Source organism: Triturus cristatus, chromosome 6 (genome assembly GCF_964204655.1).
Source record: "Triturus cristatus chromosome 6, aTriCri1.1, whole genome shotgun sequence".
Classification (NCBI taxonomy): Eukaryota; Metazoa; Chordata; class Amphibia; order Caudata; family Salamandridae; genus Triturus; species Triturus cristatus.
Genome location: NC_140589.1, coordinates 674,463,118 through 674,489,176, shown reverse-complemented (window position 1 = coordinate 674,489,176; position 26,059 = coordinate 674,463,118). Strand labels below are relative to the sequence as shown.

Genomic DNA, 26,059 nt, shown 5'->3' with positions numbered 1-26,059 from the left:
TAGGAATTTTGTGGACAATTTTAGTAAAAGTTTGAGATTTGCAGGGCATTGTAGGTAAGAAAATGTCATGGTATCTACACAAGATGCACCATATTTGGCTGTGCCTGGTGTCTAGTTTTCAAAAATACCTAAATTAGGGATGTTTCCACAGGTGCCAGCTGACCTGAGTCCAAAAAGTGCAGCCATTCAGCATAGAAGTAGGATGGTCTTTTGACTTAGCCACCCTCTGCTACCCATATCTAAAATAATCAAAATGTCCCCTCTTGCCATAGGGATGGGGATGCTCCAGTCTTGGGAGGAGACAGAAAGATTCTATTGCCAGGGGTGGATTGAGGCCATTTACTCAAAACCTTGCTCCAGATGGACAGCAAGGCCACTAGACAGCAGGGGAGAAAATATGCCCACAAACTGAAAAAGGGTGTTCTTCGGTTCACACGGGCATCACGCAGCGCTCAGACACCAGAATGGATGTATCAGTCTTTTTGCCCCACTGCGGGTAATTGAAGGTGCTTACCCAAAATCTGCCCCTGGGGGACAGAAAGACCTCTAGACATTAGGGGAAAAACAGGCCCAAAAAAATACAAAACTGTGTGTGGTAGGTTCACCCAGGAATCACTACGCTTTCCCATCCTAAAACAGATGCATGAGTCTTTCTACCCCATGGGGATGGATTGAGGGTGTTTACCCAAAATCTGCACCCAGGGGACAGAAAGACCATTAAACACAAGTGAAAAAAAAGGCCACAAAAAAAAGGGAGTGGAGCAGTACACACAGGAATCACACTGTGCTTCTGCCCCTGGCGGTGGATTGAGGGTGCTTACCCAAAATCTGCACCCAAGGGACGGAAAGGTCACTAAACACCAGCCGAAAAATAGGCCCCACAAGGGGTGGGCCAGGTCACACAGGGATCATTCAGTGTTCCCACCCCAGAACAGGTGCACCAATCCTTCTGGCCCCTGGGAGTGGATTGAGGGTGTTTACACAAAATCTGCCCCAGGGGACAGAAAGACCGCTAGACTCCAGGGAAAAAATAGTCCCCGAAAAATGATAAAAAGTGTGTGGTGGCGGTTCACCCAGGCATCATGCAGTGCTCCCACCCCAGAACAGGCACATCAGTCTTTTTGCTCCTGGGGGTAAATTGAGCGTGTTCACCAAAATTCTGATTCCCGGAGGACAGAAAGGCCACTAGACACCAGGAGAAAAATAGGGCCCAAAATAGTTTTTAAAGGGAGCCAGGGAGGAACAGGGGTTTCACACAGGCATTGAGGCAGCACTCCCTTCCCAGAACAGGTGCATCCATCTTTCTGCCCCCTGAGGATGGATTGAGGGTGTTTACCCAAAATTTGTGCTCAGTGCACAGAAACACCACTAGATGCCATTGGAAAAATAGGCCTAAAAAAAGGGTGTGGCGGTGGCTCACCCACACCTTGTGCCTTGCCCCAAGTCCAGAATTGACAAAACTTTTTCTGACCCCCTGGGGCAGATTGTGGGTAAGCGTCGCCACCCCCTTGTTTTATATGACCTACAAAATTCCCTGGTGTCTAGCAGGCTTTCTGCCCTCCACTACATGGGTGGCAGATTGGGAGCAAATTCCCCACATTTGTCCTTTGAAGAACAGAAAGATTAGTTTGACCTTTTAGGGATGAGGGGCTCAGCCTGATGTGCTTGAGGACTGGCCCCATCCCTCAATATTTGCCATTAAAAAATTACCTGAGCGGGGCAGAAAGACTGTATTGCGATTTCTGGGGGGCAAGGTTCAGCCTGATGTGTGGGTGGGCAGCCCCACCCATTGATATAGCACAAAAATAAATCCCTGGCTTCTAGTGGACTTTCTGCCTCCATGGGGCAGATAGTGTGGTAAAACTGTCCAAATTTGCCCCAGGGTGGCAGAAAGACATTTGTGGCATTTTCTGGGATGGGGGCTTGGCCAGAAGTGTCAGCGGGCTGCACCCACCCCTCATTTTCTGCCACATAATAGCTTCATTGGTGTCTAATGGGCTTTCTGCCCTCCTAGGGGCAGATTGGGGAGTAAAATCCCCCAGATTCACCCCAGCGGGGGGCAGAACGGCTGAATTGCGGCAAATATGTTGCCAATCTTTGAACAAGGGAATAGTACCAGACTGCTGGAAACGGGCGATAGTCACTCCCCTGTTGAAAAAGCCCTCCCTGGACCCCATGCAGCCTGTCAGCTTTCGCCCCATATCTCTATTGCCGTTTCCAGTTAAAATTCTGGAAAAAGTGGTCAGCAAGTCCCTGTCGAACTATCTGGAAGAGAACCAGCTGCTGGACAGGGACCAGTTTGGATTTCGGCCGGGGCATGGAACAGAGACTGCATTGACAACAGTATTGGACAAACTTCGTATGCGAGCCGACAATGGAAAGTCTTCAGTATTGGTACTACTAGACATGTCGGCCGCGTTCGACACGGTTAGTCACACTATACTGTTGTCAAGACTGGAAAGTTTAGGGGTCCAGGGACGTGCCCTAGAATGGATACGTTCCTACTTAGCGGACCGGCAACAGGCAGTTATGATGACACCCTTCATCTCTCCTTGGTCCCCGGTTCCTTTCGGTGTACCTCAGGGCTCGGCAGTCAGTCCGAGCCTTTTTAATGTATATCTGAGCCCACTGATCCCCCTCATTAAATCCTTCGGGATCGAAGTGGTCAATTATGCGGACGACATTCAACTGCTCTTCTCCTTTGAAGGTGATGATGCGGTCCCCATGAGTTCTTTTCAAGAATGCATGGGGCAGGTGGCAGATTGGCTGAAAGCGAACTCCCTACAGCTGAATGCTGAGAAAACGGAGTTGCTTTTCTGTCATGCTGCTAGAATATCCAACCCTCTCCAGGGCGAGTTCAGGCTCCGTCCGGGGGATCCCCCCATAGCAGCAGCTAAAAAAGTTCGCAATCTAGGGGTTATGATGGATGAGAACCTCCAGATGCAAACCCAGGCCAACAAAACGATTAGCACCTGCGTGTCCCTGCTAAGAGCCCTCCGTCAAATTCTTCCACTCCTACCCAGTGAGGCAAGGCCTTTGGTGGTCCAGAGTGTAATTCTAAGTAGATTGGATTATTGTAACTCCTTGTATTTGGGTGCTTCCCAATATATTGTACAGGGGCTGCAACTAATCCAATCTTCGGCAGCCAAACTGGCACTGAACCGACAACGTGATTCCTCGGCGCAGCAGGCATTACAGGATTTACATTGGCTGCCCGTAAAAGACAGAATCAGCTTTAAATCCCTGGTTCTGGTCCATAAAGCTTTACACAATACAGGGCCGCTACCCTTGCGAGAGCGTTTCTCTTGGTATGAACCTAAAAGACTTCTTCGTTCATCCAATCAAGGACTAGTCTCCATCGCCAAAACTAAACTAGCGAGAATGGGTGGCAGGGCCTTCAGCACGGCAGCCGCATGCCTTTGGAATAAGATCCCTCGAGAATTGAGATTGGCCGGATCCTTGTTGGGCTTCAGAAAGGGCCTCAAGACCTGGCTTTTCGCCAAGAACAGATAGCACCTTCTTCTGTCCAGCTGACTGAACACGTATTACGTTTTTATCATCTTGTCTCCAAGCGCCAGGATACCCGTTGGGTGACAGCCGCGCTATATAAAAGCAATATACAATACAATACAATACAATTGCCAGTTTTTGGGGGTAGCATCAGCCTGGTATATTTGGGAAGCCCCACCCTTCAATATTGCACACACAAAAATCCCTGGGGTCTAAAGGGGTTTCTGCCCCTAGGGGCAGATTTGGTGTCAAAACAGTCCAAATTTGCCCCCGGGGGGACAAAAAGATTTTTGGGGCATTTTATGAGGTGTGGACTTGGCCAGAAAGGAGATCTTGAGCCTCAATCTGCCACCTGGGGGGTGACAGATCGAGACTCAAGACCTCCTTTGTGCCCTTCATGGGGGGCAGAAAGTCTATTGTGCCTGAGGAAGCACTGGCTTATTGGCATGGGGAAACGCTCCCCTCTAAAAATATTCCTGGTGTCTAACCATGCGTTCTTACCTTAAGTCTGCAAGCTTGAGTTTCGCAGAGGCGTATGGACCAACTTAGGGGCTGGATACTGGACGCTTGATGACTCTTTGTTGTCGACCTGCGAGGCAACAAGAACTAGCTTTCAATATTTTCTATTTCTGTCTTTTCTGCATTAGTCCCTCCCTTAACCTTTATGCATTCCCTTTGTTAATTAAATATTCCTACCTGCGATCTAAAGATGTTTTGCACAGCGTTCTGGTATTCTTGTGTAGTGGATGGAGTTCTGTAACGGAGTTTGTGTTCCATAGTTCACTTTACTAAGCTCTTCACTGATGGTTGTGCTATAAAAATAAATATCACAAAATTGTACTATAGATTCATGAATTCTAACACAATTGTTATATGTCACGTTTTACTGTGGTACTTAGTAAATTGGGCTGTGCTCAAACTCCTGAATTCACCACTAAACCTGAAGTCAGTGTAAGAGAAACAAATTCCACTTCTACAAGTTCCAATTACACAAGCATAGATATATTAACATTACTATTGTTGCCTTGATATCCATGAAGAATAATTCTCTTTCAAACAAACAATTCTTGCAAAGTCCCAAATGTTCTTTTGCTTTAATATCGCAAATTTTAAGGAAAAGGGGTTTCCAAAAATTAGTTGGTGTTTCCTAAAACACCTTTGTTTTAAAATGCTAATTCTTTCTTGCGATGGGCGCCGTATAAATTACACATTGCACTTAGCTTTCTTTCTGTTGTTGTTTCCCAGGTCAAAGTCCTGTTGAAATCTGGAATCGAGAAGCGAAGAGGAAAACTGCCACATCAGTTTCAGGTAAGCGTCTCTGGATACAGACTCCGATGACAACCAGAAGGCTAAGCACCTTCCAGAACTGGGTCTGGCCTTAAATAGTTTTGCCACACCCAGGATGGACACCACGCCGATCCACGCACAGCGTTTTGCGGAGTTGCTGAGAGCCATTCCTTTCCTACGGTGCTTTGGGGCAGACGCGTACGACTCGACTGGTTCGAGTTCCGTATACGTTTAATTTCTTTATCACAATCTCTAATTTTGCTCATAATTACTATGATTGTAATACCAAAGTACGTGTTACTTTAACAGCACACACCAATTGCAAAAGCACGAATCAGTTGCAAAATTTCAGATCATAATGTTGATGACAAAATTGCAATACCATTATATACATGACAAGAATTGCTATTCACAACCTTAACACCAAAGTAAACACATGACACAAAACGGCTGTGCTGGTTGCACGGGACAGGGGTGGGTTTTTATTGGGATGAACTGGTCATTGAGATTATTATGAATCCCTTTGATTAATCTTTCCTGGCACTGCCTTACAGACTAGATGGGTAATCATGACAGTACCCCACTCACAAAATCCCCCCTAAAACCAAGGGAATCGGTTTTGGTTTCTCAGGGTAATGTCTATAAAAAAGGTTTTGACAAGTCGTGGTGCATTTTTTTAAATGAGACAATGGTTCCCAGGAACGTTTCTCGGGACCATAACCTTTCCAATCTACTAAGTAATACAATTTACCACACACTCTTTTAGCATCAAGTAAAGTTCGTACTTCAAACTCGGGTGTGCCTTTTATGTCAATTGGAGGTGGTGGAGTAGTTTTACAGGTCAAAGGATGATATGGTTTCGGAAGAGACACATGGAATACTGAATGAATTCGATATTTTGAGGGTAAGTTTAGTTTTTATAGCTACCGGATTGATTAATTTCTGAATAGGAAAGGGCCCAATAAAGCGGGGACAGAATTTCTTATTGTCATTAAGGCGCAAATGTTTAGTGTATAGCCAAACCTTGTCTCCAACAGAATAGAGTGGTTGTGGGGTGTGATGTAAATCTGCTAAACGTTTTTGGTTTTCTTTCGCTTTAGCCAATTGGAATTGTGCTTGTTGTTGGATGGACGTTAATTTATTCACATAGCCACAGATTGACGGACTAATTATATTTGATGGAGTGTTTCCAGGAATATTTTTAGGATGGAATCCTTGCGCACAGAAAAACGAGGACATACCAATAGATGAATGCGCGGTTTTGTTATAGGCGAATTCCATTGCCCACAAAATGTCTGCCCATTCTTGATCATAATCTGTTAACATACAATGTAAATATTGCTCAATAGTTTGGTTAGTGTGTTCCGTTAAACCATCTGTTTGAGGATGATAACTTGAAGACGTGCGTACTCCACGTTTAATGACTTACTCAAATTTCACCAAATATGGGGAATTAATTGAGGGCCTCGGTAGGTGAATGATTTTCTGAGTAAATGTTTGGTGCCAATTCTGCTGCAGAAGGGAGTTTTTTTAAAGGTATGAAGTGTGCCATACTTGTAAAATGATCCACTACAGTTAAAATGGTATTATAGCCTGTTGCTGTGATGGGGAGCTCCACGATAAAGTCTAACGACACCGTTTGCCACGGTTGTGGAGGTATGAGTAATGGTTGCAGCAGACCACTGGGGGCTTGATGTGAGGATTTATTTTGACTGCATACAGCACAAGCTTCCACATAACTGGGAATGTCATGAAACATGGAAGACTACCAAAAAGAATGTTTAATCAGTTGGTAGGTCTTTGTAACACCTGGATGTGTAGCTAAAGGAGAATGATGATGTAATTGCATAACATTGTCTTGTAACGCTTTAGTTGGTACAAACAATTGATTGCTCATCCACAAAAGATCGTCTTTCCATAAAAGCGAATGAAACTGCTCTTGCCATTCTTGTAATGACCTTGTTTTTAATTCCAATCACATTTCCTGCATCAGCTCTTTGTTGGAAATGCTGTCTTGAAAACAATGAGATGGAAGGATTGTCTCTGAATTTGTTTTTTAATCACAAGTTTCGTCTATACCAATGCGTGACCAGGCATCAGCTTTGTTATTTTCCTTCCCAGGTCGATATGTGATAATAAAATTATAGTCATTAAAAAATGATGTCCAGCACAATTGACGAGCAGACAAAGCCTTTACATATCGTAGATTTTGAAGCTTACGATGATCTGTATAAATGGTGATCGTATGTCTTGCTCCTAACAAGTAGTGGCACCATTCTTTGACACAGCTTTTATAGCCAATAATTCTCTATCTGCTATGGTATAATTTATTTCAGCAGGTAACAATTTTCTGGAAAAATAGGCTATGGGGTGAATTTGTCCAGTGTCTTTATGTCTTTGTGACAAGATGCCTCCTATCTCGAATTGTGAGGCATCTGCTTCCATGATGAATGGACAGGAAGGGTCAGGGTGCATGAGAATGGGTGCTGAAGTGAATTGTGCTTCTAAATCCCGGAACGCCTTTTCAGGTTGCTCGTTCCATTCAAATATTATTCCCTTACAGAGTCATTTAGTAATTGGAGTAATTATTTTAGAAAAATCATAAATAAATCGTCTACAGCTATTTGCGAATCCTAAGAAACTTTGAATTTGTTTAATTGAATATGGGCTAGCACAATTTAGCACTGATTCTATCTTTTTTGGGTCCATCTCAATACCTGTTGGGCTTATAATGTATCCTAGGAAATCAACTTTGGTTGTATGAAACATGCATTTTTCAAATGTTACACACAAATAATGGTTCAATAACTGTTGAAGAATGGCCCATACTTATTGTACATGTTCAGTTGGAGTCTTTGAGTAAATGAGGATATCGTCAATGTATGCTAAACAAGAGATATCTAAAAAGTCTCTTAATACTTGATTTATAAAAAACTGAAATGTGGCAGGAGCGTTGCAGAGTCCGAAGGGCATGACTTGATATTGAAATAGTCCGAATTTTGAACGAAATGCTGTTTTCCATTTGTCGCCCTCACAGACTCGCACCTGATGATAAGCTCCTCGCAAATCAAGTTTAGTATAAATGGTGGCATCTTTTATTTGGTCAAACAAAGTAGGTATTAAGGGTAGTGGATACAGATTTTTTTTATTTTTTTATTTTTTTTACTGTCACATTGTTTAAAGCACGATAATCCATACATAGGCACAATTCACCCCCTTTTTGCTATGAAGAAGAGGGAAGAGGAAACAGGAGATTTGGAATGTATGATGAAACCATTGGCTAGGTATTGGTCTAAATAAGTTCGTAAATATTCATTTTCTTTCTCGGTAAGAGCGTATCTTCGACTATATGGTAGGGTGGCCCAGGAAATAAATTGATTCAACAATCCTAATCCCAGTGAGATGGTAATGTGTTTGCCTTTTGTTTATCAAACAAATCCGATAAATCGGAATATTCTTGGGGCACACCTTCGAGGAGTAATACACTCTTGGATTCTTTTAGGAAGTCATAACCTTGAACTACATGTTTTGTCACGTTGTGAAGCAGGCAACAGTTGCGACAATGATCTGAACTAAACAACAGTCTTTTTTAACCAGTCGATATGAGGATTATGTTGAACCAACCAAGGTATAGCTAAAATAAGCCGAAATTGTGGTGCATCAATTATATCAAACCGTATGTTTTCACTATGGTCGTTAGTGCAAATCATAACAAGATCTTCTGTTTGATGTTGTATTAAACCGGAAGTTAATTCCTTACCATCTACCGCTCTTACGATTTCTGGTTTATTCTTTGATACAGTTTTTAATCCTAATTCTAGTAAAAAGTGTGTGTCTATAAAGTTACATGTAGCACCAGAATCTATTAATGCAGCTACTGACCATATGGTTGAACTATCACTCAGGGATTGTAATGTTACTCGAATACTAAGATGATGAGAAGGTGTTTCTGGTGTAGTAGAGGCCAAACTAGAAGATAAACCCGATAAATTGACCTCGTCTTCTGCTGAGCTTATTAGTTTTCCGATTGTTGTATGCTAACTAATTCTGCGGCCTTGAACTTACTCTTATTTGGACGGTTTGGACACTCTCTTTTACAAAGTGTCCGGATTTTCCACAATATAAACATTGATTTAATTTTCTACGCTTATCTTTTTCCTCTCTGGTAAGTGGCCCTCTAATGGTTCCAATTTGCATTGTTTCTCCCAAATCAGTTTTAACACTGGAATCTACTTTATTACTGTCTTTATCTTTAAACATAAAAACTCTGTTCTATCCTGCCTCGTTCCCCTTTTTGTTCTGATAAACGATGATTTAGTTTCACCACTAAATCAATAAAATCACTACAGTTTTCTGGTGGTTCTAAGATTTGTGTAATCATATCTTTCAACTCATCGGGTAACCCTCTATGATATACAAACTGGGGGGGTAGCTGTTCCTAAAAAGATGGGAAGAGAGAAAAAAACAGTACAGGTAACTAAAAACACCCAATTGGAAGTCAATATGGGTGAAACAGAAGGGGGAATTACTCCTTGAGTATTTAGTGCCCTCACACACCTTTGCAGGTGTCATGCTTCATCATGGGGCGTTTCTCCTCGTGGGGGTGGCGCTGCAGTCCCTCACGAACCCCGCAAGAAGGCTCTTTAGCGGAGATCTTTTGTGGAGCCGCCGCAGTTGTGCATGGGAGTGTGGGGGCCTAGACAAGTGAGGTGAGTGAATGTTAAAATGACTAAATGGAACCCTGAAACTGAGTTTTTATTCACGGGTCCAGGTAGAAGGTTAAAAACGTTGTAATTCCTGGAGCTCCTCTTTGGAAAAAATGTAGAGGGCGGACGTGTAACTCACCGCTGCTCTCAGGATGGGTGCTGTGGTGTTAACGAGGTACATCTAGAATAGGGTCAACATGTTTCGCGCTCAGTGGTGGTCCATAAGGGATCCTATAGTACTTCGTCAGGACCGATAAAGGACCCCAAAAATTCTTGCGGAAGGGTCCCGGCACCCGACCTGAGGAGGGTAGGTGTTTCCACCCTTTCACAGGCGAGCGAACTTCCTCGTCCTGCTACTTCTGTTGCTGCCGATGCAGCCCTTCCGCAAGAATTTTTGGGGTTGGGTATAGGCTCCTACTATTAGAGTTCCTTACAGTGCTTGGACGCATTTTGCCTTTAATTAAGGTACTATAGGAATACAGGTTTTTCTTGAAGCCTGTCCTTTCCCTTTACCTCTTTTTGACATCACTACACCCTCATTTCCTTTATCGGTCCTGACGAAGCGCTATAGGATCCCTTATGGACCACCACTGAGCGCGAAACATGTTGACCCTATTCTAGATGTACCTCGTGAACACCACAGCACCCATCCTGAGAGCAGCGGTGAGTTACACGTCCGCCCTCTACATTTTTTCCAAAGAGGAGCTCCAGGATTTACAATGTTTTTAACCTTCTCCCTGGACCCGTGAATAAAAACTCAGTTTCAGGGTTCTATTTAGTCATTTTAACATTCACTCACCTCACTTGTCTAGGCCCCCACACTCCCATGTACAACTGCGGCGGCTCCACAAAAGATCTCCGCTAAAGAGCCCTCTTGCGGGGCCCGTGAGGGACTGCAGCCCCACCCCCACGAGGAGCTACGCCCCATGATGAAGCATGACACCTCCAAAGGTGTGTGAGGGCACTAAATACTCAAGGAGTAATTCCCCCCTTCTGTTTCACCCATATTGACTTCCAATTGGGTGTTTTCAGTTACACTGTACTGTTTTTTTCTCTTCCCATCTTTTTAGGAACAGCTACCCCCCCCCCCAGTTTGTACATTTAACTCTAGAGGAGCATGGGTACTGGACCTCTATTTTTCCAACTTAGCTCCTAGTCCCCCCCTCTTTTTGTGTTATCCTCAACCCTCTATGATACTCTTTTTTTCCTCTGGCCATTCTGCCTCAATTACTAACCTATTGAACGTGGAGATATAATGAAGTAAATCAGAAGAGCCTTGTTTTAAGTTGAGCAACTCATTATCTGCTGATTGCACAAAAACATGTTTAGCGAATAATGTTTTAATAGTTTCCTTAAAGAGTCTAAAATCGTTCAAGATTGGGTCATCCTTTTCTATGAAAGGCACAGACCATAATGCTGTGTCTCCCCCTAAATAAGATCAAATAAATGCAATCTTGGAGGAATCATCTGGAAAAGCTGTTGGTTTTGCTATAAAATGTAAGTGACACTGATTTAAATAAAAAAATTAAAATGATTACTATCCCCATGGAATTGTTGAGGAGGCGCAAACGGACCTGGAGTTAGAGTAATTACTTGAATTTGCGTAGGAGGAGTTGTAGTGTTATCAAAGGTATGAGTTGTATGCTGAAAACTAGATGGTTTAAGAATTGGTTTTTGTAGTGAAGGGACCCTCCAGGTGGGACGCGTTTGCAAATTACTTTGCAAATGCGTAAGGCAGCATTTTCAGACCGAATTTCAGTCAATACAGTCGCTATGTCCTGAAGGGAGATTTGCTGGGCTTGATCCATAATGCCTGGGAGAAACTTTCGTTGTGAGCTTAGCTGTCTGTCAGACTAACCATGCGTTCTTACCTTAAGTCCGCAAGGTTGAGTTTCGCAGAGGCGTTATGGACCAACTTCCCAGTACCCTACCTTATAGCCTGTGTATCTTGTAATTCACTAGGGATATGTAGTAGCGTTCAGGGAGGAGGGCCGGATACTAGACACTTGATGACTCTTTGTTGTCGACTAGTGAGGCAACAAAAACTAGCTTTCAGTATTTTAAATTTGTTTTTCTGCATTAGTCCCTCCCTTAACCTTTATGCCTTCCCTTCATTAGTTAAATATTCCTGCCTGCGCTCTGAAGATGTTTTGCACAGCATCCCAGTATTCTTGTGTAGTGGATGGAGTTCTGTAATGGCGTTTGTATTGCGTAGTTCACTTCACTAAGCTCTTCAATGATGGTTGTTCTATAAATAAAATCACAAAATTGTACTATAGATTCATGAATTTTAACACAATTGTTATATGTCACGTTTTACTGTTGTACTTACTAAATTGGGCTGTGCTCAAACTCCTGAATCCACCACTAACTCTGAAGTTAGCGTAAGAGAAACAAATTCCACTTCTACAAGTTCAAATTACAAGTATAGATATATTAACATTACCATTGTTGTCCTTGATATCCATGAAGAAGAATTCTTTTTCAAAAAAACAATTTTTACAAAGTCCCAAATGTTCTTTTCCTTAATATCGCAAATTTTAAGGCAAAGGGGTTTCCAAACATTAGTTCATGTTTCCTAAAACACCCTTGTTTTAAAATGCTAATTCTTTCTTGCGATGGGCGCTGTAAAAATTACACATTGCACTTAGCTTTCTTTCTGTTGTTGTTTCCCAGGTCCAAGTCCTGTTGAAATACGGAATCGAGAAGCGAAGAGGAAAACCGCTGCATCAGTTTCAGGTAAGCGTCCCTGGATACCGACTCCGATGACAACCCGAAGGCTAAGCACCTTCCAGAACTGGGTGTGGCCTTAAATAGTTTTGCCACACCCAAGATGGCCGCCACGCCGACACACACACACAGTGTAACGCGGCGTTGCTGAGGGCCATTCCTTTCCTGCGGTGCTTTGGTGCAGACGCGTACGACTCGACTGATTCGAGTTCAGTATTTCATTTCTTTACAGATCATTTTCTTTTTTTTAAACCAACTTTATTGAGGAACCTTGACAGCGTAATCAGCATTGAAATTGTTACAAAAAGGTCTTTTTCATTCTTTTTCGCTGTTTGGAGGCGAACATAAACAGTACAGTACATAAAACCATTATACAGTGATACAGAGAACGTAGCTGGAGAGGAACTGTAATTACTCCTAAATACAGATTACAGTGTCCGAATTCAACGCAGCTTTGAACATTTCAGATCATAATGTTCATGACAAAATTGCAATATCATAATATACATGACAAGAATTGCTATTTACAACCTTAATAACACCAAAGTAAACACATGACACAAAACGGTTGTGCTGGTTGCACAGTACAGGGGTGGGTTTTTATTGGGATGAACTCGTCATTGGGATTATTATGAATCCCTTTGATTAATCGTTCCAAGCACTGCCTTACAGACTAGATCGGTAATCCTGACCTCTAGTGGGTGGATCCCTCCTTGGGGATTACCCTCCTGTGGCAATCCCCTAACAGGGATCCACTGGAAAGAGATTCCATTGGAAAGGGGAGATTAAACTATCCGTTCTTCATTTTAGGGAAGGAAGAAAATAGCCTTGGTTGTTGGGGAAGCTCTTCCTCAGCAGCCAAGGCCAAAAATAGTAAAAGGAAATCCCTCTGGTGTTTGCACCAGAGAGATTTCCTCCATCTGGTGTCAGGATGGGCTGGAGCCATCTTCAGCGCCTGAGCACATGTGCTGAGAATGGCTCCACCACGTCTTTCGCATGCAAGAGTTTAAGGGTGGTCCATATCAATCGCCTCAAACCCCACTACGAGAGGTCTCATGTCACCATGCTGTTGGTGACAGATGATGGAGTGGAACAGGAGAGTGAACCTCTACCTGACCATCTATCATCTAGAGAAAATGATTTGTCAGTTTCAACCTCGCCAATTGTTGGGACAGTTTGTTTCGCTGTTTTCCATCACTCAAGGGCCTATACCCTTGTGTATCCATGATTTATATATTGGGGACTGCCTGCTTGTCAAAAATAAAATCTACAAGCTGTCAGACAACGTGAGGGCCAGCATTAAGGAGGAAGTCTTCAAGATGTTGGAATTGGGAGTGATTGAGCCCCCAGAAGTCTTTGGTCCAGCCCAGTGGTTCTCGTACCCGAAGTTGTAATTTAAAATTCTCCTTATTGGTAAAATCAGATTTAAGTCACAATTGTGAAAATGCCACTTTTACAAAGTTGGCATTTTCCTGCCCTAACCGTTTGGTGCCTGCAGCCTGTTCCTGGGTCACACGACTGGGTGTAGTTCGCAATTGGACTTTGTTTATTTCTGTCAGATAGCCACACAATAGAGGGATTAGGTGTGCCTAGACGGGCCATCACTGGCAGGATGATCGGCCGAAGCTGGGCACAGCCCCACTTTTAAAACAATAGGTTGTGACCTGCCTTTACATAAAGGACTTCATTTCACTTCATTTTTTATGCAACCAGGCTGGAGCTAGGGTAAAGGAGGCAGGAATACCCAAGCACTTTAAATGGAATTCTCTAGAAACTTCTCCTACTGCAAAGATGGCAGCAGATATATATAAAATTAGGACGCTCAGACCCACTTTTCAGTTCACTTTCTGGACTTCAGAAGGTTTTTCAGAGGACTGCCTGCTGTTGTGGCCCACTTTGTACTTCATAAGACTACCATTGGCACAGCTAATTTTGGCTCCACCCGTACACGTCACAAATCCATAACAGAAACATGCACTTCACACGTTTCTTGTGTGGCCTAACAAGTAACGTTAAGTGTTGCGCTTGACATCATTAATAAAGTGCAGTCAGTGTAAAGGTAGATAATTTATTCATATACTGTGTGTCTTTACTGTATTAAATGATATATTCTATGGAGACTTGATGACTAAACCATCCTAACTTATTAAACATGTACTCCCTATAGAAACTAAAATGATTTATGTAATTCGTGCATTATTGTTTCATATATTGTATTAAATGTAGTTCTTTGACATATTTATACATACACATTCAAGATTTAACTCAATGCCACATGTAAGATGAATCTAATGTACTGACAATTTATATTAATTTGTGCTTGTAATTGCACATGCATATTAAATGTGCATCATTGAGTTAATACTTTAGAGTTGCTCTGACTTTGGCCTGTTTTCCATTCTGCATAAAATATTGTTTTCCATTCTCTGCTTACATGAGTTTCCCTTGCAGGTGCAATTCACATGGTTTGTTATTTTGAAAATAGATGCAACACTGTACTAGCGATGGAGAGAGAGCCCGAGAAGAAGACCTTGGCAAAGAATGTGCAGTGTCAGAGTGTTCATTGAAAAGCCCTACTCAACATTATTGTAACATGGTCTTAGTAAACAAGGACGTTGTCATTTCCATGTTCATTTTGTACATGTTGCAGCTTACAATATGAGAATGGAAAAGGACAATGGAACCCCTGATGATGTGTACTGAAGGGCTTTACTCTTGAGATCCTGGTGGAAATAGCTGTTGTTCACACTATCTGAGGTCACCACACTTCCCTTTAGACTTTTAGAGGTTTAGACCTCTATGTTTCTCTTTGATTCTCTGCTAAGTGTTGCTTAGGCTAACACTTATTCCCCTGTCCCTATAAGACTCTTGACCGAGCTTCTGAAATGCTGACACCTTCCTGTCCTGTCTTATTTTTCTTTTTAATTGAATTTCACTAGCTTTTGAGATTTATTTTAAATACAGCCATCCTCTTTAGTTTAGACTTTAACTTAGACGGATTTAGATTTTACTTATGTATAGAAGAGAGAACCAGAAATGTTTCTCTGAGCACCAAATCTTGTTTTTGATCATTTGTTTTGTCATGACTGAATTGCTTGTTTGTCGTATACTCGTACGCCTAAACTTCTTTGGGAGGCTGGGTTTCCAGGTGTTATTCCTTACCTTTACAGCATGGTGCTCAGATTTGTGTACCTTACTTTGACTGCTAACTTGTAATAAACATTCTTAACTATAGTCACTGATACCTGGACCTTCTTGTGTAGCCAACTGGGTTACACTGTTAATTGAAATTTGATTAATTTAATGTTATCTCCCATCCCCTCTAAGGTGGCAAAGAAACGGTCTATCAGGGGACCAATGGCAAGAGGGTTGGCCCAGAGCAGTGGAGCACCCTGCTGCACCTGGAAGGAATCCTATGCTGTCTAAACCCTGCCTTGAACTCTCAGAGACCTGCCGTGCTGCTTGTGCCCTGTTTCACATATTGAACCCAGGACTACTAGCGTGACTCCTGGGGCAAGTTGTCTGGCCTCCTGATCAGAGCCTCAGGGACAGAAAAGGCTCTCTCCTTCTTGGACCCAGCCTGAGCGAGTCCTGACCCTCCGGGTGGTGCCTCTCAAATCTTGGACCTTGGAAGTAGTGCTAAAGGTGCCCAGACAGCCCAAATCCCCAATTCTGGAACTTAGAAATCGTTGGATAAAAACTGTTCTTAGAACCAAGAGGAGACCAGGACCAAACTGCTTGTCTATCCACCAAAGGTGCATCTGTGGTCGGCCTGCTATTGCTGCAGCTCCCACTATGTTCTTCTCTGCATTAGCAAATCCTGTTCAGTGGTCCTTCGCAGTAGTATGCAGCCTTATGGAGCCCTAGTCAGCTACAGCCTCTAGCCTTGTTCCGCTCGATATTTGTGACTTTCAAATAAGAGACCAAAGTCCAAATGTAGAAATCTTCCCCGTGACTTTGTCCAGTGGCTCCATGATGACGATGCCCCTTGCTCGGACACTACCTGCAGTCTTGCCCCACTGAACTTTACCATCTCCAGACAGTTTTGCTGAAATTTCTTGTAAGTCCGAAGGTAAGAGCTATCCAGACCCAATCCACTTCTTGTATCCGACACTCACTCAATTGTAGTCTATCATATTTTTTGACTTTGACACGGTTTCACACAACTAGATGTCCGATGTCTCACTCTGAAGTTTTAAGGGCCAGTTTGGACCTTACACTTTAAAAATTCATAACTCGGGGGCGGAGCCAGGCCGGCGGCCAAGATGGCCGCCCGGGCTCCCGGCTCCGTCGACTCTCTCTTTTTGCTGCTGGACCTAGCTGTCGGGGCAGCTCTGCCGACACTCTCCTGGATGTCGGAGAAGGACCGATTTCACCGAGAGTCGCTCCGGCGGCTCTCCGAGCTTCAGGGACGAAGATATGCTTCCCGGTCGGTGTGGCCTACGCGGGTCCCGGAGCCGGGACCTCGCGTGATACTGTAGCCGGTGGTAAGTGGAACAACAACGGCCGGGAAAACACGGTCACCCGCGGGGGCGCTCGAACCCGCCCTGAACAACATCCTAGCGCCCATTGCTGAGTGCCGTCCCCTCATGCCGGACGGGCCCCCCCACCCCCACCCACCCGAACGCTGCCTCGCTAAATGTGGACGTGTGACGCTGCTCTGTGTCTCTCTGCTGGAGATTGGTACGACCCGCTAGCTGCTGCCTGTATCCCGCGATTCGGCGGATAGGGGCCGATTGCTGCATGGCGATTTGGAGTCGTTCGGACACACTGGGTGGCGCAGATGAGACCTCTGGGGGGCAGTTGCGATGGCTATCACAACGGGTGCCACCGGGGAGACGTCCGGATGGCACAAATGATGGAGGCTCTATTGTGAACTCTGGTGGCTTTAATGCTGTGCGCCCCATTTGGTAGTGATACCCTCATGGAACCCTGCCCGCCCGAGTCGATGGCGATGCGCATTTCAAAAGGAGTGTGGAGTTCGGAAGCCCCTTCCCGTGTTTTGGAAGCACAGCGAGTGGGTTTGGTTCGCATGGCGATTAGTCCCCGGCATAAGTGGAAGTATGAGAGAGCCTGATGCGGTATTTTCACTGTGTGCCTTTGCCTGGTGACTCCCTCTACGATCTGTGGTATGTCCCGGATGGGTATCTCTACGGGACCCTATACGTTGCTGATGAGTGGACGTTGGTGACTGGGGTCTACTTGATCGCTACAAAGGGCATCGTCGGAATGGAACTTGGTCCATGGACTAATGGAGTGTTCGGGGATTCCATCGGATGTGAGACTGTGGGGACTCCTTTATTGCCCTCTCCCTTGTGGCAGACATCGTCGCGCAACCCATTTAAATTGAACTGCCTACTCTTCCTGAACCGGACTATGTCTTGCTGCGTGGGAGGCGGTTGTGGGCTGTGAACGGCTGTGCAATGTGTCGTGTCCTGGCGTATTGGAAGAACTCCTACTCTTCTCTGGATATCCTTGTCTATTGTACTCTTGGTGCTTTGTTGGCTACGTTTTGTGTGGACTGGGACATGTTTCTGATAATGGCCGGGTGGGGCTGGGTTACGAAATAGTGATTGTTTCCCTCAGATGCTGACAGGGGGGTAACTGGGGGGGCTGGCGGGGCGACTGCTATTCTGAGTCGATGGGTTCCTCGGCTGTCCTGCAGCGGAACGGATATACCTGTAAGTTACGCGGAGGGGCCGGGGGCCTGTACTGGTGAACCCCCCAATATATCTTTCTCTTTTATATTTCCTTCTTTTATATTTCTCCTTTCTTCTATATTTCGGGTTCCGTACACCGGGCGACAGGCACGCTGTTAAGGGGGAGGCCGTAGCCATTGGCAGAGGTGCAGAGTGGGGGGTTAGGGGGGAGGGGTACTACTGTTCTTTCCTCTTATGTTCCTAGGGCCTCTTTCTTATTCTTTGTCTCTCTTGGCTTTCTCTTACTTCTCCTCTTTCTTTTTTATTTCTTTTGGGAACTGTCTCACAGGTTCCTCTCTATACGTCCTGGTATTACAGATTACAGGAGTGGATGTTTCTTTAACGTTTTTATATTGCAGCGGGCATGAATCTGTATTGGTGGGCGAATTGTATAGCTCATTGTCTATCCTGTTTAAGGTGCGTCACCGCCAACGTCCTGCCTACAGTAGTCCCGCCTGTGAATATCCTGAGCTGTGGTAACCCCTGTCCTTTGTATTATTGGATTGTGCGGCATTAGATCCTGTTCCTTCTTAAAACTCTAAAAGAAACCTCTTTCATCCTGGTGCCGATATGGTACCGATACTATCCTGAGTTACGACGGGGCATTTGGGAGGCGGGTTGTTGTACTCTTGTGGATTGACTGATTTGCTTTGATCGACTCTGTACTACTGGCCGACTGTGATGGTTTCAGGCCCGGGTTTGTAACTGCTTTATGTACCAATAAAGGTTTATAAAAAAAAAAAAAAAAAATTCATAACTCCAGTTCTACTGATTGGATTTTTGTTGTTTTGGTACCAAGTAATTTATTAAAATGTACTCTTCTTTTCTAAATTGATGTAGGACTTTTCTTGTGTTTTGTGTGTTCACTTTTTTTGCTGTCTGTGTGCTGCATAAATACTTTACACATTTCCTCTAACTTAAGCCTGACTGCTTTTGTGCCAGATTACCAGAGAGTTAAGTACAGGTTAATTTAGTGACTTTAGTGATTCATCTTGACAGGGATTGTGGCTGTTATTTGAGCAGCGTTAATTCCCCACTCAGCCAACACCCAATTTCTCACATGTTAAAACTAACTTTCTTGGTTAAACAAGAGAAAAAAGTTTAATGTTGTTTATCATTTATGAGTCTTAACGTTAAACTGAATTTGTATATTTTAAAGGGCTTAAACCCACCACTGGCAGGCAATCCCCCTGCTATATGTGGTGTTCGCCCCTTCAGCATAAGCTTCACAGTACCATGTAGTGGAAGCTTGTACTTCTGCAATATTTCAAAGTATTAATATGGCAGACTGGAGAAAAAGGTCCATAAAACATTTTTTATTTGATTTCCATACCGCAGGACCAGCAGTCCTAATGCTTCTAACTTTTTAAGCCATTCATGCCTACTGAGCTACTTTTTTTTTAAACCTTACTTTCTTGAAAACGGCTGAACGGATTTACACCCACTCACAAAAAGCACTCTTTCTGAATAAAGCTCTAATTTTTTGCCATATTTGGTATCATTCTGTTCAGCTGTGTTTTTGTCTATCGGAGAGCAAAGTTTCTTATTTTTCCTTCCTTGGCCCCCCTCGCCTTCCTAAGGCTGAAGTGTGTGCAGTTAAAGGGGCTTTGTAAAGGGTTACCCATTTCTGAAACACACTCAAAGGAGTAGGAAAATATACATGAAGATAGTGGCATGTGTTCACCGTGAAAAAACTGCCCTCATTAACAGAATTGTTTCATGCTTCATCATAGGGTGTGCTACTAACACCCCTGCGCAGACCAACCCCTAGGGTGGAGCAAGAGGGATGGGAAGACAATACAATCAATGACAATAGTGGGATCACCGAAGAAAAGTTCAGCCGGTGAAAAATAAAACAAGCTCGGATATATCCCACTCAAAATTTCATTCCGGGACCATCTGGCTAAGTTTTAAAACGTGAAGGATGGAAGTGCAAGAAGAAAATTAGGATTCCTTCACCTCTCCTTACTGCCAAGGTGTCGACATGTTTCTGCCGTAAATTATGTACCCACAGAAACGGGTCACTCCGGCATTCATCAGGACGCTTTGCATGCCAAAAGGGAGGTACCCTCTGATCCTACCTCTAGTATCTGTGGAATATGATCCTTCCAACTCAGGGATACCCTAATAAACACACAATCCATAGACTGTGAAATTAGAAAATAAAAGGGAAAAGGATTGTCACTCAGTTACCCAAAATCAAACCTAAAAGAAGGTTATGGGGAAAGGAAGTACCTAACCCTCATATGCTTTTTCATGCCATCATGAACATGTCACGCTCGTTGCCACCGTTCGGAATTAATATGAGCATTCAGTCCAAAGTTTACTGAAAAAGTAAAAGTTTACCTTGCACAACGAAGCGCATAATATGCCCTCCATGTGCGCACGGTGCGCGAAGCGCATCGTGCATACATGGCCCATCCAGCGTAACGTGGGCACGCGGTGCGCGTAGCGCACCGCGTGCCCACCGTGCGTGCACGGCACTAACTGCGTACCGCGTGCTAACTGCGTACCGCACGGCACTAACTGCGTACCGCGTGCTAACTGCGTACCGCGTGCTCACTGTGCGTGCACGGCACTAACTGCGTACCGCGTGCTAACTGCGTACCGCACGGCACTAACTGCGTACCGCGTGCTAACTGCGTACCGCGTGCTCACTGTGCGCGCACCGTGCGCGACGCGCACCGTGCGCGCACGGAACGAACTGCGTTAAGTGGGCGCGCACGCCACGAATGGCGTAAAGTAACTTAGCATTTAAAAAAACGTACAAATTCACTGAAAAAACCATAGGTTTCACACACGTTATAGTTAGGAATTAGCATTTAAAAAACCTTGCAAATTCACTGAAAAAACCATAGGTTTCACACATGTTATAGTTAGCTGGACATTTTACTGATAAAAAACCTATGAAATTCCCCCGTTATAGTTAGTGCAGGCAACTATAACTCACGCAACCGCAATCCTCTGCTGATGACATATGTGTCTTTATGAAAAAAAAATATTTGTAATATATGTATAGCTAAAATTTAATGGAAGAAGACATGGGCAAATAAGTGTCTAAATACAGTATTAGCATCAGCAGAGGATTGCGGTTGCGTGAGTTATAGTTGCCTGCACTAACTATAACGGGGGAATTTCATAGGTTTTTTATCAGTAAAATGTCCAGCTAACTATAACATGTGTGAAACCTATGGTTTTTTCAGTGAATATATATATATATAAAATCTCAATACGTGAGGAAGGAGATTACAAACCGGGTGTGACAGAATTAAAGTGGAAATGTTCCTGTTAATGGTACATGCGCCCAACAACCATTTGATATAATGGATCCTGAAACGGGATGCCAAAGCGTGTTGCAGAGGAGTATGTGTACGTGAAATGTACCTGTGAGCGGTAGTACCTTTGTAAGTAGACCCCAAATTGATCCCACAAATAAAAACTGTGAGGGTATGCCTGTAACCCCACGCTCACATCTAAAACGTTAGGTGTGCATCCCATGGACCTCCATCCCTCGCTCCTTACTGCGTCAAGGTGGGTGCACTGCCAGGACAATTTCCAAATCCTTGCCGCGCAGGTGGAGAGGCTCTCTGCTCCGCGTCTCCTAAAGTAGGAGCAGTTCCAGTCATGTGTCAAGGACGTCAACACGTCAACGATCTATGGTTTCACACCACAAGTGTCTTTTTTTTTATTAAACGTGAAGCATGCGAAACTTATAGAGCGATGTTTATTTCCAAGCTTAATTTGTTTTGGCGAAAAAAATATATTTGAATTATACATGCAGTAGTTGTGGCAGGATGCCACAGCATGTTTGCAAATCCGTTTACCCAGCATGTAATATAGGGGAAAAACACAACTATGCCACAAGTGGCAACTATGTGAAGCTGTACAGGTCAACACAGTCCGTTAATGACAAACTGTGAAAACTTACATAAGCCTGTGTAAGTCAGTAACCTGAGATCAGTCAGATAAGACAGGGGCCTGGTCCTCAACTAAGAAATGTGGTGGAGGGGTAAGGCAAGGGAAAGTCAGAGTTAACCATAAATAATCATGGATCCATCATATAGGTATATGGTAGATAGATTGCCCAGCCTGCCCAAGAGGGAAGAACTGAGACAAAATCCACTCTATCTATTCAGGGTGTTCCAAGGGATATCCTCATTCAATCCCGACACATGATTTTTGAGTCTATACACCCATTTTGTTCCCTCAATATCCTCTTCTTATCGCCTGTGGATGGGTTAATTCTGGGTTTCTCCAGTACAGTCCATGAGATATCATTAACTGAATGGTTTTGTTCCAAGTAGTGTAAAGTAAATTTCATGGGATTTTTGGCATCTGATGGTGATTCTGTGTTCCATGATACGTGTTTTTACCCTCCTGGTCGTCATGCCTATGTACTGTTTGTTACTCTGGCATGTGATCAGGTAGATGACATTTTCTGAATTACAATTTGTGAGAAGTTGGCCTGATATATGATGTCACTAATTCTAGTGTACACCTTGTATCAGTCCAAACAACCCTTATGGTGATTGGTTGTAAAGTCAACCTTATAGAACAGCTATCCTAGTGGTAGCATGGACAAGAGCAGTCTTAGGCTAAACTCTGAAGGGCATGTGAAGCCAGCTGTTATACCATTTGGAACCCCTTGAATACCAAATGAAAGGACACCACAACATATATATATATAAAATAAAGTGTATTTATTCTAGTCAAACCCTCAGCACTCTTTATGAGATTCGAGGTAAGTACAACACAGTCTTATTCAAGCATACATTAAGTCACACAGGTAAGTAATACATTTAGGCCCTAGGGGCCACGCAAACCATATACTAAGTAAGTGGTATAAGGACCACTGTCACGGAAATGGGATAGGCCTAGGCCTAGGGAATCGCTGGGGCTACACTATACTACCCAAGGTTAGGAAGTGGGAGGCCCACGGGATTCAGGTGCAGAGTGGAAACACTCACGCGTAATGCGTATAATCGATAGAAATAGTACAGTTTAGAATTAATAAGATTTAGGACACTTCTGGAGTAACTAGGAAGTCGAGACTTGAGAACTAGACACTAGGATAGTCAATACCCTGATGAGCACCGGAGTACCCAAATTACCTAGCCCACGGGCTGCGGGTGCATAGGTGTGAACTTGTGTCGGGTTTCGTCGTCGACTCCTATGGATGCCTGAAGGAAAGATGCTGACAGGCAGTCAGTGAAGAGTGTCCGGTGGATCCCAAGGCTGGGATCAAGAAGGAAGGATACCTGCAAGCAGAAGGGACAGAGTCTGGGTCACTAGCCAGTGACCACGTGGAACCAGGAAGGAACCAGGCGATGTCTGGAGATTACAGGTGAAGAGGTGAAGCTTGTCGCAGCAGCCACGGGTACCAGGAGACGTCGAGGACAACCAGGACCAGGAGGCGAGCTGTCCCACAAAGGCTCGTACTGTCGGCGGCGTCGAAGTCGAACTAGGACTCACCAAGCCTTGGCAAGCGGAACCCACGAAGAATGGAGGACTTGCTTCTGGTGCAGACCAGGTAGGTCTGGGGTGCTTCTCTTCCACAGAGGAGCAGGAGCCAGTCTGGAGGAGCCAAACCAGCAGTGGAAAATTAAAGGTGTGTCGTCACGGAGGTTACTAGCCAACGGGCAAGTAACCGGACAGACGCGGCAAGCAGGAAAATGCAGAAGGGCCCGACGCAGGACTCGTGGAGTGTGGGGGGCTGATCTTCGGTGCAGATGGTGCTTGGGGTTGGGGCTTCTCAATCCCCGGTGCACAACCTCGAGGGTGCCTCAGAAGCTGCGCTGGAAGATACTCGCCACTTTTCCCAGGTAGCCGGTCCCACGTCTCTCGTCGCCTCCACGGATCTCAGCTCGGCTGTGGATGTGGATCAGGGTCGGAGAAGTCTGGAAGTCAAGGCTCTGGTCAGGCTCTGCAGTCGGTCCCTCGTAGAACTTCAGCAAAGGGTAAGTCTCTTCATGGTGCCTGTTCGCACAGGGTGACCACTCCTTGGCCACAAGGGAGATTCTTCAGTCTTCTTCTTTCGTCGAATGTCGAAGGTCCAGAGTTTCTGTTCAAGTTGCAGGTTCAGGATAATCTAATTTAGCAGGGCCCAACTAGCTACTAATATACTGGGCTAGTGGGCTGGGCTACCTGCAAGGTCCCTCCTATGGGTGGGACCAGGAAGGGGAGTGGCTACACCCCCTTTCCTTTGTCCAGTTTCGCGCCAGAGCTGGGGCTGGAGTGCCCCAGCACCGGTTTGAACTGGACTATGCATGGAGCACCTTGTGTGCCCCAGGCATGTCTCATTCCTTTCTGCCCTCCCTGCCCCAATACACTAAAGTCAGTCTGGGGAGGTGCTAGCACCTCCCCAAGCAGGAAACCTATTGTCCAGGCCTCCCTGGCTGGGAGGGCTCCCAGCTGCAGGAGGTCAGACTCATGTCTGTGCCAGCTGCATCCATTTTGTGATGCTGAGGCTTTGGGCAGAGTTAAATAGCAAAGTAGGATTTTAACATGTCTCTCCCTCTAGAAGGGAGGAATAATATCCTCATTACCAGAAATGGTATGGGGGTATTATTCCAAAATGTTAGACACCTTACACGACATGTTTTGATAAAGCCAAACCATAGTTACCATAACCGTTTAAGATTATAAGGCACTTTAAGAGTATATGGTAGGCTATATCATAGAACAGCTATAAGGACATGGTTCCGAAAGCTGCAGACAGGCTCAGCTCATGCTAGAGCACCATCTCACATGTTACCAAGCACTCTGCCTCCAGGATTGTTAAGGCCTGTCATAGGAGTGGCTGATAGGTACACATGTGTCTATTTTAAGGGTAGATATAGTTGTACTATGTCTAAGCAAGGGGTGATTACACGACCTTGCCCCAGCTGAGTGATCAGCCAGTTGTGTCTGATTGGAAGGCCAGGCCAGGGGTGGCATAATACATGCTGCAGCCCCTGGGAGGCCTAGGGTACACCTATGCCCTGGGTACCTAGGGTACACTGTACAGGGTCCAATAAGGTGATCCTTACCAATTGGGTATGTACCTAGGGTACAAGGAGTCCATTTTAAAGAGAGAGCAGACGGCCTGAGACCCTGAATGGCAGGATCTCAGGCCAACTAAGTCGAAAAACCAGCTAGACACTAGGCTAAAAAAAGTTGGGGGTAACCATAGTCAGATATCCACCTTCCTTCACAATTCGTATGGACCCTCTGTTCCCATGTGTAGGTTAACCCCACATCCACGCTCTTCGAGTCACTCGTCAGATGGCAGACATCGCATGAACCACATCTTGTGTGTCCTACAACAGGAGTCAAAGGCATTTGTCCTGTGGTACCGCTAGGTTTCTTCACTGCAGGTCGTGTGTGAACCAGTAGATCCTTCAAGTTGGCGCTCCTTTTAAAAGGGAACAATGTTTTTTCCAAATCCAGGCAATTAGAGTTTAATATACACCAATTCTTGAGTATCAGCCGTTTAATTTGATTTGAGGCTGTATCGATGGTGGTAACACATACGGTGTTCATCATCTGTGGTTTTTCCACTTTCTCCAGGACGGTTAACTGTTGGTGTTGAGGGCTCTCTTTTTGCTCGTTTAACCACTCTTGTAGGGTATCCCCTATTTTGGAAGTTGTTGGTCAGAAGAGTGGCTTCATCACTAAAGGCCATCCTGTCAGTGCAATTGCACCCGATGGCGAAATAATTGATCCACTAGTAAATTCTCTCTTAAGAGATTTAGGATGAAAGCTATCAAAAGAGAGAAGAGAATTCTTGTCTGTGGGTTTATGGTAGATGCAGGTGGAGAGTCCTCCTACTTTCGGTTCAATAACAAAGTCCAAAAACTGTAACTCAGTTTTTGGAATGGTACACTTGAAATGCAGCAATGGGTTGCGGTAGTTCAAAAACACCGGAAATTTTTGTACAGTTTCTATGTCGCCTCTCCATATCACCAAAACATGGTCAATGTATCTGTGCCATAGTCTGATGTTTTGAGACCATGAGATTCCTTCATTGTAGAGATGTTCGTTCTCTAGCTTTTGTGCAGGCCTGTGTGTAGATGTGTTGGCACATTAAGGACAGACCTATTAGTTTTACAAATGCTTATTTGTTTTGTGTGTGTGACTCCATTATAA

At 44.5% G+C, this 26,059-nt stretch overlaps 1 long non-coding RNA gene across 3 annotated transcripts in view; it reads left to right on the top strand.

Moving 5' to 3' along the window:
- The window catches only part of LOC146817721 (uncharacterized), a 390,429-nt gene that overhangs the window by 231,866 nt on the left and 132,504 nt on the right, over window positions 1-26,059 (top strand). For all 3 annotated transcript variants that reach the window (XR_014962569.1, XR_014962568.1, XR_014962570.1), the window contains exons 2-3: window positions 4,756-4,818; window positions 12,180-12,242. This is a non-coding gene — a long non-coding RNA (uncharacterized LOC146817721). The remainder of the gene's footprint in view (window positions 1-4,755; window positions 4,819-12,179; window positions 12,243-26,059) is intronic.